General features: G+C 36.7%; 1 protein-coding gene and 1 long non-coding RNA gene across 7 annotated transcripts in view; both read left to right on the top strand.

The window, feature by feature from the left end:
• rg (A kinase anchor protein rugose) overlaps positions 1-14,000 on the top strand; it is a 193,888-nt gene that overhangs the window by 34,925 nt on the left and 144,963 nt on the right. The gene's annotated exons all lie outside the window — the stretch shown is intronic.
• Positions 9,002-11,660, top strand: LOC139353448 (uncharacterized). Its single transcript, XR_011604721.1, has 2 exons — positions 9,002-10,652; positions 10,705-11,660. It is a non-coding gene; the product is annotated as an uncharacterized lncRNA (long non-coding RNA).

Here is a 14,000-nt window from a genome sequence, read left to right on the forward strand (position 1 = left end):
TAATTTATTTATCTAAAATATACGTTTTAGCATACTTATAGATATCTGGCTTTAAGTTTTTTCCAAAGTCTAGAGATTTCTTTAATCTCCGTGTTGGTAAAATTATTTCTTATGATTTGTAGTTAGTTTTTATTTACTTAAAATAATTAAACACATTTTTTTGTTTTTGTAAATTTAGTCATTAATGCTGTTTTATTATTTAAAACAGTATACAAAATAATTGCTGTTTTTATTAATTTTGTAGCTCCAATTTATTCCCACTGTGTATCTGTGGTTGCTCGTAGCTCGTGATGCTGTACTGAAAACATATTGCCTTCGTGCCACACATCCGTCCAGAGCTTGTGGCACCCGCTCAAGACTTCATAAGTTGGCTTCGTTCGCTCATCTCTTGTTTCACCACCCCCCTCCCTTTGGTTTGCCCTTATCGCCTGATATTTTAACACCATCTACTAAACGCCGCCCCCTTTTGGCACCTTCCTCGTTGCCCCACCGCCCCACTTTTCATTTCCTTGGCATTTTGGGGGGCAAAGTGGCTACGGCTCGGCTCATGCGGTTAGCAATCAACGCCTATAAGACTTGCATAGGACCACCAACGAACCCCATCTCTAACCCAAACCCCATTAGCCATGCGTGAAGGTCAATTTATCGCCTAATGACGTTGAACAATGACAAGGGATTCCAGTCTCTAGAAACTATAGGAACGTAGAGAACATTTAATATGATTTATCTCGCTGGAAAAACGAATCAATAAATTTGACTAGGGTTTGAAAACTGTGGGCATAAATATTCATTTATGCCAAATTTAACTCATATATCTGTTGAAATATATGTTCATATTTTAATTTCTAGTAAAATTTTTCTCTAAATGCCTACAGAAAATATATATAATTTTTGGTTTCATAAGCCGATCATAATCGATTGATTTACTTAGATCTGAAATAAGACTGCGTTCCAATCAAAAATTATTTCAACTGAATTGTCTTTAAGTCCGATTGCAAGAAATAACTAAGATTGAACCGAAAAAGGCCAACTAATCGGCTTAGTTATTTACACTAAATTGACCTAATTTATACTAACAATAACTGAGAAAATTCATATTATACAGGCCTTTATTATTATCTTGGGGATCAATTGGAATGCACTTGCAAAAGGCAACTCAGGGCGCAAAAGTCCAAAATCCCATTTCGTGCCCTAATCCCAAACATGCGGCGTAACCATAACCAACTTAGCAGCATCCTGTCCTCGGTTATAGAAATGCGGTTAAGCATTCAGCTCTTTACCAACATCGTCTTCTATTTTGGCCAAAGGAATTTGGCTTTTCAGTACCATGATTGCGGGTGTGTGTGTGTGTTTGTGTGTGCCACCTCTTTTTGCCATAGAGTATGGAACACCTGACGATGTTTTCGGGTGACGAAGTCAGCGAGGAGGGCCAGGATATATAGAATGCTTTGGATTCAGGATTTAGGAACCGGGAGTTTCGAGCTGCCAAAAACAAATACAGCAAACTGACTGAACAAACAGAAAAATAAGTATGAAAAACAAACAAAAAAAAAAGAGAGGAAAAAGAAATCCCAAAAAAAAGGAGGAAAATTTTTGGGGGAAAAGCGGAAGGAAAAATTGAAAAGAGAAGGAACTTATTGCTCGGCAAAGCGTGAAATGTTTACGAGCGAGTGACGATGGCGACTCAAGTGCTGGAGGAGGATTTAAAGGCGGTTGAAATGGAGGGGGGTTTGGAAACCGGGAGCCTCGTAAAAAGATTTGTGTGTTTGTGTGTGTTGCCTAGTGCAAATCTTTCCCTCCGAATTTTCACCCAACTCCTTTGCGTCTTCTCGCAGAATTGTAAAGAAAATGTTATTAAGGATTTTCTATTATATAACAAAAAGGCGCACTAAAAACACACACACACACATAGAGAGAGAGAGAGGGAGAGAGAGAGCACTGAGGTGTGTCTGTGTCTGTGGGAGGCGCATTAAGCACTTGACATATACACGCTTTGGAATTGCATCCATCCGCCATCTTCTGCTGCCCGCATCTTTGTGATGAAGGTTTCCACAAATACCCTATCTGTGAGGTCGTAAAATTCCAGGTGAAAATTGATTTATTTTTTATTTTGTACCTTTAAATTTTTTTTTCTGTACGACCTCATATCTTAAATTCACACGTAAATTGCTCATACGACACGTAGGCCAGATTACATTTTCAACCAGTTAAAAACTTTGCCAGCATTGGGTATACGTGACAGTCTAAGAAATGGTTAATAAATCATTTGCATATCTTAAAATATTATTTAACAGAATGTTATTTATTACTGGTAGCAAAACCAATTTATAAAATACTTTTGTATCTTTTGATAATTTTGGTATAGAGCTGTTTGTTATGAATCATAGATTCTGAGTGGAAAAGCCTTGCATATGATGCATATAATAAATAACAATAATTAAGCAAATTTCAATTTAGTTGATCGATATTATCGATAATTTTATTTTTCCAAGATAAATAGCTTGTACTTACAGAAGTTCGATATACTTTTATATCGTTAATTTCTTTCCATAAATGAATGTCGCAAGATAATTAGCTCGATATTTAAAAGAATGTCGATATACTATATCGATATTTTCGATAATTAGGCTTTTCTCTGACTTTTGAGAAATGTTTTGAGGTAGTTAGAGTATTTCCAAAACGTTTTTCAACTGGAATGCGCTTTTCACTTTGGGCTCAGGCATTAGACGGGTTTTTCATCTACTTAGTTTTCAGCGCCCCTTTTTCCTTACCTCATGTCCTTTTCTATTTCGAATGTGTGTGTGTGTGTGTGTTTGGGTGTGTACGTCAGTCAGAATGTTGACAAGTCGATGACGGTTCCTATGGGTGTGTTTGCTTTTGCGTTTGTGTTTGTCCGCTTTTCCTCTGTCTCTGTGTGGGTGCCTCAAGGTTCAGCTGCGAACATTAGTCAAGTCAACCCAAAATGAGCGACCAAAAGTGGCGCAGTCAAGCAAAAAGGCTCTCGTTGCAATGACTGAATGACTGAATGAGTGAATGAATGAATGAGCGGCCGACTGAGCGAGTGAATGCCAGTCCGAATGAATGACGAAATGCGCGACTCGCTGACTGATGCTGGGATCCTTGAAGGAATTTGCCAAAGGACCGAACAGCAGCAGCAGCAGCAGCAGCAGCTGGAATGCATATTTCTTCGTCCTGAATTCAAGCTCCCACTTCCTTTCCCGACTTATTTTCATTTTACCTCGCGATTCTTATTTCGCTAGCATCCTCCTTTGTCACACTCTTGAAGAATGTGATGACACACAGCGGAACAGTGGAAAACTTTGTAAGATATGGCAATAAAATGTTGTAAAGAATAAAATGTATGTTACCATAAAATACAAGTACAATACAAAAATATCTGCTATTTAAAACAAGTAACTTACGAATGGATTTCAATGGTTTTTTAACATATTTAGTATTATTTCAAAATGTTAACTAATTTTTTTTAATATTTAAAGATCCTAACTATTAAAAATTGTAATTTTTATCGTTGTTCTACAATTTAATATCGCATTTTGCTATCGATCCATTCATTTTATTTTAGAATTGAATCCAACCTGATGTTTATCTACTCCAAATGAATGTCTGCCTGTCCTGACTTCGGTTATAAACCTGTTTTCCTTTTCATTTTATTATTATTATATTTTCTGCTAGGGTTTTCACATTTTTTCCCTTTACACTCCTTATTTCATTTTTATTATATATACAGCAATGCTGTACTTTGACTTTAACAATGTCAGCCATTTTGTTCTTTTGTGACGCCCTTGTGCAAGGAGAGGCTAAGCGAAATGCAGTGAACATAAATACCATGACTGACACGGTTGGGTGGAAAATGGAAAGTGGGTGGTGACAATCCGGCCCTGCTCAAGGGTTAGGTAAGTCGTAGGTGACCGGGGTGGGGGGTTTTGCTGGTGCAAAATCCGGTGCAATCTTCTTGAGCAATTCGTAGTGCGCTTCGCGAGTCGATTCATCTTGCGGGGGCTAAGGAGTACATGCCTTCGTTACGCATCCTTTAATTGAATATTTATCTTGGCTTCTGAAGGAGCTCAGGTGCACAGCAAACAAAAATATTAAATTTTATTTTGTAGTTTTTCTAAAATAAATCTGTAAAGCTCCGGGAAACAATATTATTTATATGAAATTTCACAGAAAACAAATAAACGTGCCTAAAAGTAGGCAACAATATTTTTTGAATTCGGTTAGCAGGTAGATTTACTTTTTTTATTGCATACTTCTAGACATATTTTTAATTGATTTGCTTTTTAAATATAATTTAAGGTGTCCAAAAGTATGCAACAATATATTTTAAACTCAGAAGCGCAATAAATTAGATCAGATAGATGACTATCCATAATCACAGCATACTTTTAGGTATCTACAATTAAATTTAACAATGATTTCAAAGCCCTAGTGATATCTGTGCTGAAATCTTAAATGTGTTCTTTTAGATTATTACATAAATATGAAATAATATAAACTCTCATATATTTTTCCTGTGTAGCATGTGCTCCCACTTCCCCTTCTGTAGTCCTTTCCACGTCCTTATTCACTATCTATTTTTCGGTGGATAGGCAACCTGATTCGACGTTGTCGCGTCCTTGTAATTGCAACTAGAGCGAGTGCGGCTTGTCTGCGTTGTTTTTCGCCATCGGTTATGCATTGTGTGCTGCATGCCAGGCACTGAGGACCCCGAAAAACCACCCAGAAAATCCCCCACCCCCCAAACCCACCGGAACCGCCCCTTTTGAAAACCCATATCCTTATCCACGCTGCATATGCAATGCATCTAAATTGCTTTCGAGTTCTGTTTGTTGTTTTGCGGCCAGAATCGCATCTGCTTTGGCTTTGAGATTTACAGCTTTGTTGGTTCCGTCCCTTTTCGATTCATCTCTTTTGGGGGCCCCCCCCCCAACGTCTTTCAGCATCTTCCATTCAATTTCTTTTCCACATTATACGTAGGACTACTGTTCGAGATTCTACGTATTCTGTGTGCATCCTTGCTTTGACATTTTAAATGTTATTTAATGGTCCCCGGAACTTGTTTGCTGTTGGTGCTGCTGCTGCAACCTCTGGAACCTTGGAATCCTCACCATAAATTCATTATTATTATTTTCCTCTCATTCGATTCGATGTAGAGTATAGAGTAGAAGAAGGTGGCAGAGGCAGAGTCGAAGCGGTTTTACACTTGATTTATATTGGCACTTTGTGCGCAATTTATGGCCAAGCTAAAGATGTTGGCTCTCGGCGACGAGCTTTTCATTTTATTGGTCATTTTCCCACTGTTTCAGCGATTCAATGTTAAGATATGGCACATATGCAGAAAACTGTGGCTATTTATCTGTCTATAACTGTATCAATTAATTTGATGGGTTTTTTTTATTTTTTGGGGATTTTCCGAAATGAAATATACTTGTAATGGTCTCGTTAATTAAGTGTTTTTTTTATTGTTGGTTATAAGGCATAGCAGGTTTTACCAACTCATTGTGTTTAAGTTGTATTCTATTGCAGGGTAAGAGAGATTTATTCACAAGCACACCTTAAGAAACCATGTTAAATTAAAATGGTAATAATTATTCAAAGGTTGTATCCCTGACGAAGACCACACCTTCTGTTAACCCTTGTTTTTCACATTTTCTCCTGCTCTTTTTGGCGTTAATGCTTTTTTTTCCTATCGTTAGGTGAACACTCGCCTTTTAACCCCCATCATCCTCTCAGTTCCTAGTTGCTTTCCCTATTTATCACCACTTTAATCTGTGACACGACTGTTGTGGTAGCAACCATCCCTCCATTAAACCATCTGCTAAGCTCCACCCGCGGCGATTTCTCGCTGTGTAGCTAAATCACCAGCAAAAAACAACAAAAAAAAAAAGAGTGGAAAATGCAAGTAATAGCGCGTTGAGAAAAAAATCAAAAGTAAATAATTATAAAAAATAAATGTTATACAAATTACTAAGGGTCCTTCGGTCATCCCCACAGAGCGCCCTTTTCAGCTCGCTTTGACTGTAATTAAATGATGTTTATTAAACGTCCACCATTGTTTTTGCCTTGAGCGAAATTTACAGGGTGTGTGGATGGGATTTATTTGGTTTTTTTTTAGTAACTTGCATTTACTTTGATTAAATGTTTGGTTGCTTTAAAATATATTTTTTAACATCACTTATAAAAATGCCAAAAGCAGTATTTTAGAATGAATCCTTGTGATATTTGATTTTTGAAAATTTATTGTAGTATACTTTTAGACACTTATGAGCGGTTTCAAAAATCTTAATGATATCTGTGGTAACCTTGAAGTAATTTTAATATATTAAGTTATGTATATTTCTTTTGAAAATAAATTTAGTGACCTAAGTCAGTGTTTTATTTTTTAAAATAGTTTTTGTTTTCTCAAATTCCAAATAAATTAGGTATCAAAAGGGTCGTTTCCTTACTTTTAAATCATTTTGAAGTAGTATATGTAGTGCTGAAACTCTTGCTGCACTTTTTGCATTGCCAGCAAGCACTTGAAAGTTTAAATGATGCCAAGACAAACAAGACTTATGTATGAATTATATTATATAAGAAGGCAAGGCATATATATAAAGTGTATATAAAATGTTGATGCTATATATTTTTGGCAAAGCAAAGGAAACACACAAAAACCACAAAAATTCCGCCTACAGTGGATGCTGTTTTGTTGTTGTTATTGTTGCTGTTGGCATTTAGGGGCGGTTGTCACGCCCACACATGACTTGCCGTCAAAGGGTTAAGGCGGAATGGTAACGGTGGGGAGGAACGGGGCTAAGGGGTTAAGACTAAGGCAGAGGTCGGGTTTTGGAGGTGGCAGATGGGTTGGTTTACTGGAAAAGCGGCTACACATCCGCTTACCCTTGCGGCATATCCTGCAGTTTCCTTCCGTCCCTCGAACCCTTTTGCTTCCATATTCGATCCCCCCCCCCTCGAATTTTCCAGAGTTTTCCCCACCTGTCAGTTTATCTAACACGCACTCCAGGCTAAAGAGCAACGGAAGGCGGTAAAGTGCCAGGGAAAACAGCAAAAATAAAGGAACAAGAGAAACGAGACCAAAAAATACGTAAATTAACAAAACCTGCCGCCAATCATGGGTGTGTTTGGATGTGTGTGTGTGTGCGAGTGTGTGTGTGTATCTGTGTGAGGGCAAAGGATACCCAGATGGAAGGGCTTACTTTTTTTTTCTACTCCTTTTTTTTTTTGTTATTTTTTGTTTGCTCATGGGTTGCAGGATAAACTGAAAAAGCATCGAGATACACTTTCAATTTGACAGGATTCTAGGATTTCCTGGTCACGAAAGGTATGGGGTTCGTTAGTTTTCTGGGCAATGATGGTGCAGAAAAAATAACAAATGATCGGATGATGCGTTGAGGACATTTTGCAGATAATCAGCAGATACAATCTTTTGAAGAGTAATGCTCATCTAACTTGAAGTTCAAAGCACTTAAAAATTAAAGTAAAAACTTAAATGTAGGACAGAAGGAAATACAACTAATTTGAAATTAAATAATATACTTAAATAAAAAATACAATTTAAATTTTAGTGAAGGTAAAAAAAAATAGATTGCTTAACTTATGATTATTATATATTCTCTTAGTCCTTAAGAGATTAAACAAGGAAGAACGCTATAGTCGAGTACCTCGACTATCAGATACCCGTTACTCAGCTATATGGAGATATGCAAGCAGCAAAGTATACAGATTTAAGCGTTATGGGCGTTAGAGTGGGCGTGGCAAATTTTTTTTTGGATCAATCGATAGGTATCGACGAGACCAATACATTTCAGTTAAAATTTTTTATCTAGCATGAAAATTGTGGGCGTCACAGGTTTTCGCGGTTTGTGGGCGTTAAAGTGGGCGTGGCAAACTTTTTTTTGGGTCAATCGATAGGTATTGATGAGAACAATACACTTCAGTTAAAATTTTTATTCTAGCATCAAAACTGTAGGAGCCACAGTTTTGGGCGGTTTGTGGGCGTTAGAGTGGGCGTGGCACTGTGCCGAAACAAACTTGCGCTGCGTAAGAAGCTCAGGAATCTTTACGCCAAATCTCAATAGCCTAGCTCCCATAGTTTCCGAGATCTCAGCGTTCATCCGGACGGACAGACAGACGGACAGACGGACAGACGGACAGACGGACAGACGGACAGACGGACAGACGGACAGACGGACAGACGGACATGGCTAGATCGACTCGGCTAGTGATCCTGATCAAGAATATATATACTTTGTGGGGTCGGAAACGCTTCCTTCTGCCTGTTACATACTTTCCGACGAATCTAGTATACCCTTTTACTCTACGAGTAACGGGTATAAAAATTAAAAAAACACATAGATCACTAGGGTTTTGAAATTACTTTTAAATGCCATTTTAGGTGTCTAAAAGTATGCAGTAAAAAGGAGTTACTCTACTTTCTGAATGAAGTCGTTGCATTTCAAGACTTAAATATACTGTTGCATACTTCTAGGCACCTAAAAAAGAAGATTTAATGGTGTTTTCTACTATATAATCGATGTGTTGAAGGGTATCTGAAGAATTCGACTTGATTTAGGGAGATAGGATTTTCGCCATCGCTTGTGTGTTTATCGTTGGCTCCTTTTGTCAGAAAACAAGCAACAGGAACAACAGAAAGGACTAACTCCTGTGGCGTGTCTGTGTGCGTGACTGTGGGTGTGTGCGTAAGCGTGTTCGTGTGTACGCCTGAGTGTGAGTGAAATTAGTTTAGGGCAACGAGGCGCATTTTTGAGATTCATAAACTTGCGTGCGTGTGTGCGAGTGTGTGTTAATTTCAAGTTGACTCCTCGTTTCACTCGTTTAATTGGCCTGGCTGACACTAAACACACACACTTACACATCCACATCCTTATACAAACTAAACATGGAAAATTACAAAAAAAGAAAGGGAAACACCAAATGAAGTTCATGCTTCTGAATTAATGACGCACGAAAAAAATAATAATAATAATAATAAACGAAGGTAAACCAAAATGGCACCCCTTCGAGGAGAAAGGGGAGTTTTTTTTTGCGTGGGGGCTTAGGTTCATTGAACCACCTTCCGTGGGCTTGACAAATTTCAATTAATTAACTCATTTCATATTCATCTTCATTAGCCCGATATGCAATGAAACCGTTCAATTAAGACAAGTCAATAATTCATAGTTTCTGGAAAGGACTTGAAATGCTTCCACCCACCTTTGTGGCAACTAACTAATTGTTGTACTGCATTGGCAGCAACTGAAATACCTAGCAAAATATTTCCCTTGATTAAAATTCAACGTTAGGAACTAAGTCAGTTGCAAATGTTAATTAAATTATAGGAATGTTCTTTTGTTGTCGTCTTTACTCTTGAGTTATTCAGTTTAACAGCTCTATGAACTTTATCAAACTTAAATACTAATTAAATATCAGGGGTTTTTTTTTTTGCTTAATTAATTCTAAGGACATTTCCAGATTTATTATGTCGAATCCAAGCACTTCGTTTATTAACCAATTTAAATGCATATGTGCTAATAATTTTTTCATTACGATTTTTAAATTACAAACCTTAAATTGCGACTTTTTGAGATACTGCGAAATGATTATTTCATGCCACATAATATTTACGGCCAACACTTTGTTAATGCAGGGCAAATACTGACGAAAAAACACAAACTCGCACATATTTGCGGAGCATAAATTGGGGCGAAAAGCGAGAAATATATTTCCCCACGCTGATGGTTGAAAGTCAAAAAGGCGATAATTTCATTTACAACTGTCGCCCACACATCCATATACAGTACATACCTTATATATGTATATATGTACCATTTATGGCACATCTCTACATAACATATATACACTTGTTTACCTGATGCCGCCCAACTGCCCCACCCCTTTATTATTATTTTTTGTGTAACCTTTGGTCGACGTCTATTTATTGATACCCGCGAAAAGAAAAAAATATAAGGGGGAAAAAGAAACAGAAATTGAAGGCAAAGAAAAGCCGAAACGATTTCAAAAAAAAGAAAATGAAACCGTAAATAAAGGAAAATTTCCAAGAAGTGCTGGGAAAAATCGAGGGGTGGTGTTGTGGATGGATTGGTAACTGAAGTTAAGGCATTTGTCAACACAACGCTTGTAATTTTTGTGCTTTACTGGTTTTTTTATGGCCAGCAAAGGGGCATGACGTATACGCCATGGTGCACATTGCGAATTTCTTTGATCTTTTACCTTTTTCAAGATCAGCCAAATATTATCATTAAAGCTATATACTATTCAATTTAACTAGCTTTTTAATTTACAAATATGATCATATGATGGTATTTTGGTATTTTGTGTCAAAGAAATCAGTGGGTTCTTAAAGTCATTTCATTTTTGCACAGGGCAAACCGTAAGAGCTAAATTTTTACTCGACATTTCATAGAAGGCCTAATATATCCCAAGTGTCCCATTTTTTTTTTTGGTTCTTAAGTTTTTTAAGACAAAGACAACAATATTTTCCGTTTCGTAATGGAAATTGTAAACGAAGTAGGCAAACTACGAAACTTCAAGACCTTGTTCGTCTAGCCATAGGGTTTTACATTCAGTACAACACCCGAGCTCGTCCAGTGAACAACTCCGTATTTTCGGTAAATTTTTGTTAAATTTCTTTTTACAAATATTTATAAACTATTTCAATAGATTTCTTCATAAGTTTTCGGTTATCTCGCGGAGTTTTTTCTTGTCGTGAAATTTCGAGCGTCAGATCAGATATTTACCGTCGTAGGCCAGCAGGTCCTTTCTATCACTGTTAAAAGCTTTGGCTACGTGGCATTTCTTCGAGAGGATCACATCGAAAAACACAATTGCTTTTTAGTGCATTCGTTTTGTTAACTCAAATTTAAGGTTGGCCACATTAAAATTTTGATTCACGTTTATTAGGACTATATGCCTAAGTCCAGTCTTGAATCTTTACAATTTTTTCTTATAAGTGTAAGGGAAAATTTGAAACTTTAGATTTGAGACTAGACTTAGACATGTAGTCTTTATGAATGTGAAGCAACATTTAAATGGGGCCAGTTTTAGATTTGAGATAACGAAACTTGCCTACATTTCGGTATGGCGACAAACAATTGTATTTTTCAGTGGAAACCTTTCAAGGGAATTCCACGTAGCCAATGCTTATAGCAAGGATAGAGAGGACCTGCTGGCCTATGTCGATAATGATCTGATCGGTCGTTGGAAATTTTGCGATGAGGAGGTCCGAGAGGCGCTTAAAAACTTATCGATAATGAGGACTTCGAAGAGGAAGGGGTTCAAGATGTTGAGCACCAGTTCTGCGGCTTGGCGGGAACCTGTTCACCAGTCTCCAGTTCCATTTCAACTACTAGAAGCTCCTTCAGGACAACAGAGTCTTCGTTCATCTGGCGATTCTTGTGGAGTTAATTTTGCAAAGAAGGTGGAGAGGGCCGTCCTCCCAATGCCAGGGAGAATCTTCGCTATAGTCATACGTCCAACGAATCTTCTCTACAAGTGAATAACGTCCATCAAAGAGAGAGAAGAAACCTTATCGAGCCGGCACTGCAGAAATGGGAGCTTTTTCAGATCAAATCATTCCCAATAAATAACAACTTTTGTTAACAAATTTTTAACACATATTCATGTTCGATTTTTCCGTATTTCCAATGGTTTTCAGAATGGGAACCCAAAACTGCACTTCTAAATTCCATAACTTCGCTATTGTAACCCGATTTTGTCGTGAGATACCTCTATGAATTTGTGGTTCAATTTTCTAATACTCTACATTCAAACATTTCTTTTTTAAGAGGGTCAAAATTTTATCCCATTTCCATGTTCGATTTTTCCGTATTTCCAATGGTTTTCAGAATGGGAACCCAAAACTGCACTTCTAAATTCCATAACTTTCGCAATTGTTACCCCATTTTGACGTGGGATACCTCCATGAATTTGTGGTTCAATTTTCTAATACTCCACATTCAAACATTTCTTTTTTAAGAGGGTCCAAATTTTAGCACATTTCCATGTTCGATTTTTCCGTATTTCTAATGGTTTTCAGAAAGTGCACTTCAAGATTTTCTAACTTGAGTTACTGGACTCCGATTTTGATGTGGGATACCTCTATGAGTTTGTGGTTAAATTTCCTAGTAATCTACGTTTAAACATTTCCTTTTTAAGAGGATCAACATTTTTACCCGTTTTCATGTTTGATTTTTCCGTATTTCCAATGGCTTTCAGAATGGGGACCCAAAACTGTATTTCAAGCTGGTTTATACATATATACTGGTGTTTGAAATTATGTAGTAATACGAATGACATTACCTCTCTTGAAATATATTGTTGCCTACTTTTTGACGCCTTTATAAGTGATTTTAGAAACCTTTTGATTTATGTGACACCCTTGAATAATATAAGTTAAGTGAAAGTAAGTGAATAATAAAGCAATATAAATTTCAATATACCCGTTCGGTATATCACAGTTGCTATATTCCATCATATTTTTTTTGTGTCCCCTTCCTTTTTGTGCCTTTATAATTCTTGATTTTATTTACTATTTGCTTGGCTGCGGGTGTCTGCGAGTGGCGACGTGCGTTAAGTCAGTCGGATGCCAGGACACGCTTATCCTTTGCCGTCGACTTGACTTTTTTCTCCAGTTTTCTCCAGGTCCCCGCACTTTCCTTATCCTTTTCTTTTTTTTTTTTTTTTCGTATATTTTGTCTTGGGGTCTCAGCTTGTGCTCTCGTTACGGACGAGCTGTAGAGAACGCGTAAAGCGTAAACTACAAATTGTTTTGTAGTTGCCTCAAATGCTCCTTGTTCTTTTTATTTTTTTGCTGCGGCAACTGGCAATTGGCTTCATTTTTATTGGCATTTATAGGGGGGCGTGGCAGGTGGGCAGGTGGGTAAGCCCCACCCACAATTGGGGCAACTTCGTTACGCTCCTTTTATTTTTATTTTATTTCATACACGGTTTCCTTTTCTTTTTTTTCCATTTTGCCTTTTCCATGTATTTGACCTCGCCATGTGTGTGGGTGGCTCGGGTGTTTGCTCACGTAATTCCCTAATTAAATACTTAAATTGTAATTGCTTTCGAACAGAAAGCGACGAAAGCTGCAGGAGTCCTGTCATTAAAACGAATATATGTACCCGTTTTTATATATAGATATATAGATATATTTGTGTGCCGTAGTCCATTGAAAAGAAATCAAGGTGTGTGTGTGTGTGTGTGTGTCTTTCTGGGGAAAAGTGTAAAGTGTAAGGTAACTAAAAGATGTGTCTACATCATGCTTTCATTTTCAATCTAATCTGCTTGAATAATTCATCATGAAGACATGACATCGCATCACACAGCCAGACAAATCCAATCGAATCAACTTTAATTGAATGAAAACAAATCATGCCAATCATATTGACTCTAATCCAATTAAAATAAACGAAAATATTTTAAATACATCTAAGATGATTTGGATCAATTTGGATGTGTCCTAACCAAATTGAATTAGACAAGAAAAAAATTGAGTTTGAACAATATAATAGAATTTTGGTAACCCGTTTAGTCAAATTTTTGACATTGACAGTTAATTAAATTTACTTTCTTTAATATCATGTAGGCGAACAAAGGTAATCCCTAAGATTAAATGAATAATATATTAAATAAATTTGAATTTCAGTTGATTTTAAAATAAGAATGTATTTTTTCAACTCAGAGATACAAAATACTACAGACCCTTTGGAATTATAAAATTCTTAAGATACATTTTATAAGTTGAAGTACCTCAATTATTTCTAAATAAATAATACAAGCCAATAAATAAATAGCTAAAAAATCATATATATCATATCAAAGAAATATAATATTTTAGAATATGTTAGTTAGACAAAATTATAATTAATGAAAGAATATGCTCTAAGGACTGTCATTCTGCAGTAATGTATCATATTTAGTTGCCATTAAAATGTGATGTAATTGCAGGGCCAGAA

Source organism: Drosophila suzukii, chromosome X (assembly GCF_043229965.1).
Source record: "Drosophila suzukii chromosome X, CBGP_Dsuzu_IsoJpt1.0, whole genome shotgun sequence".
In the NCBI taxonomy this organism is placed as follows: domain Eukaryota; kingdom Metazoa; phylum Arthropoda; class Insecta; order Diptera; family Drosophilidae; genus Drosophila; species Drosophila suzukii.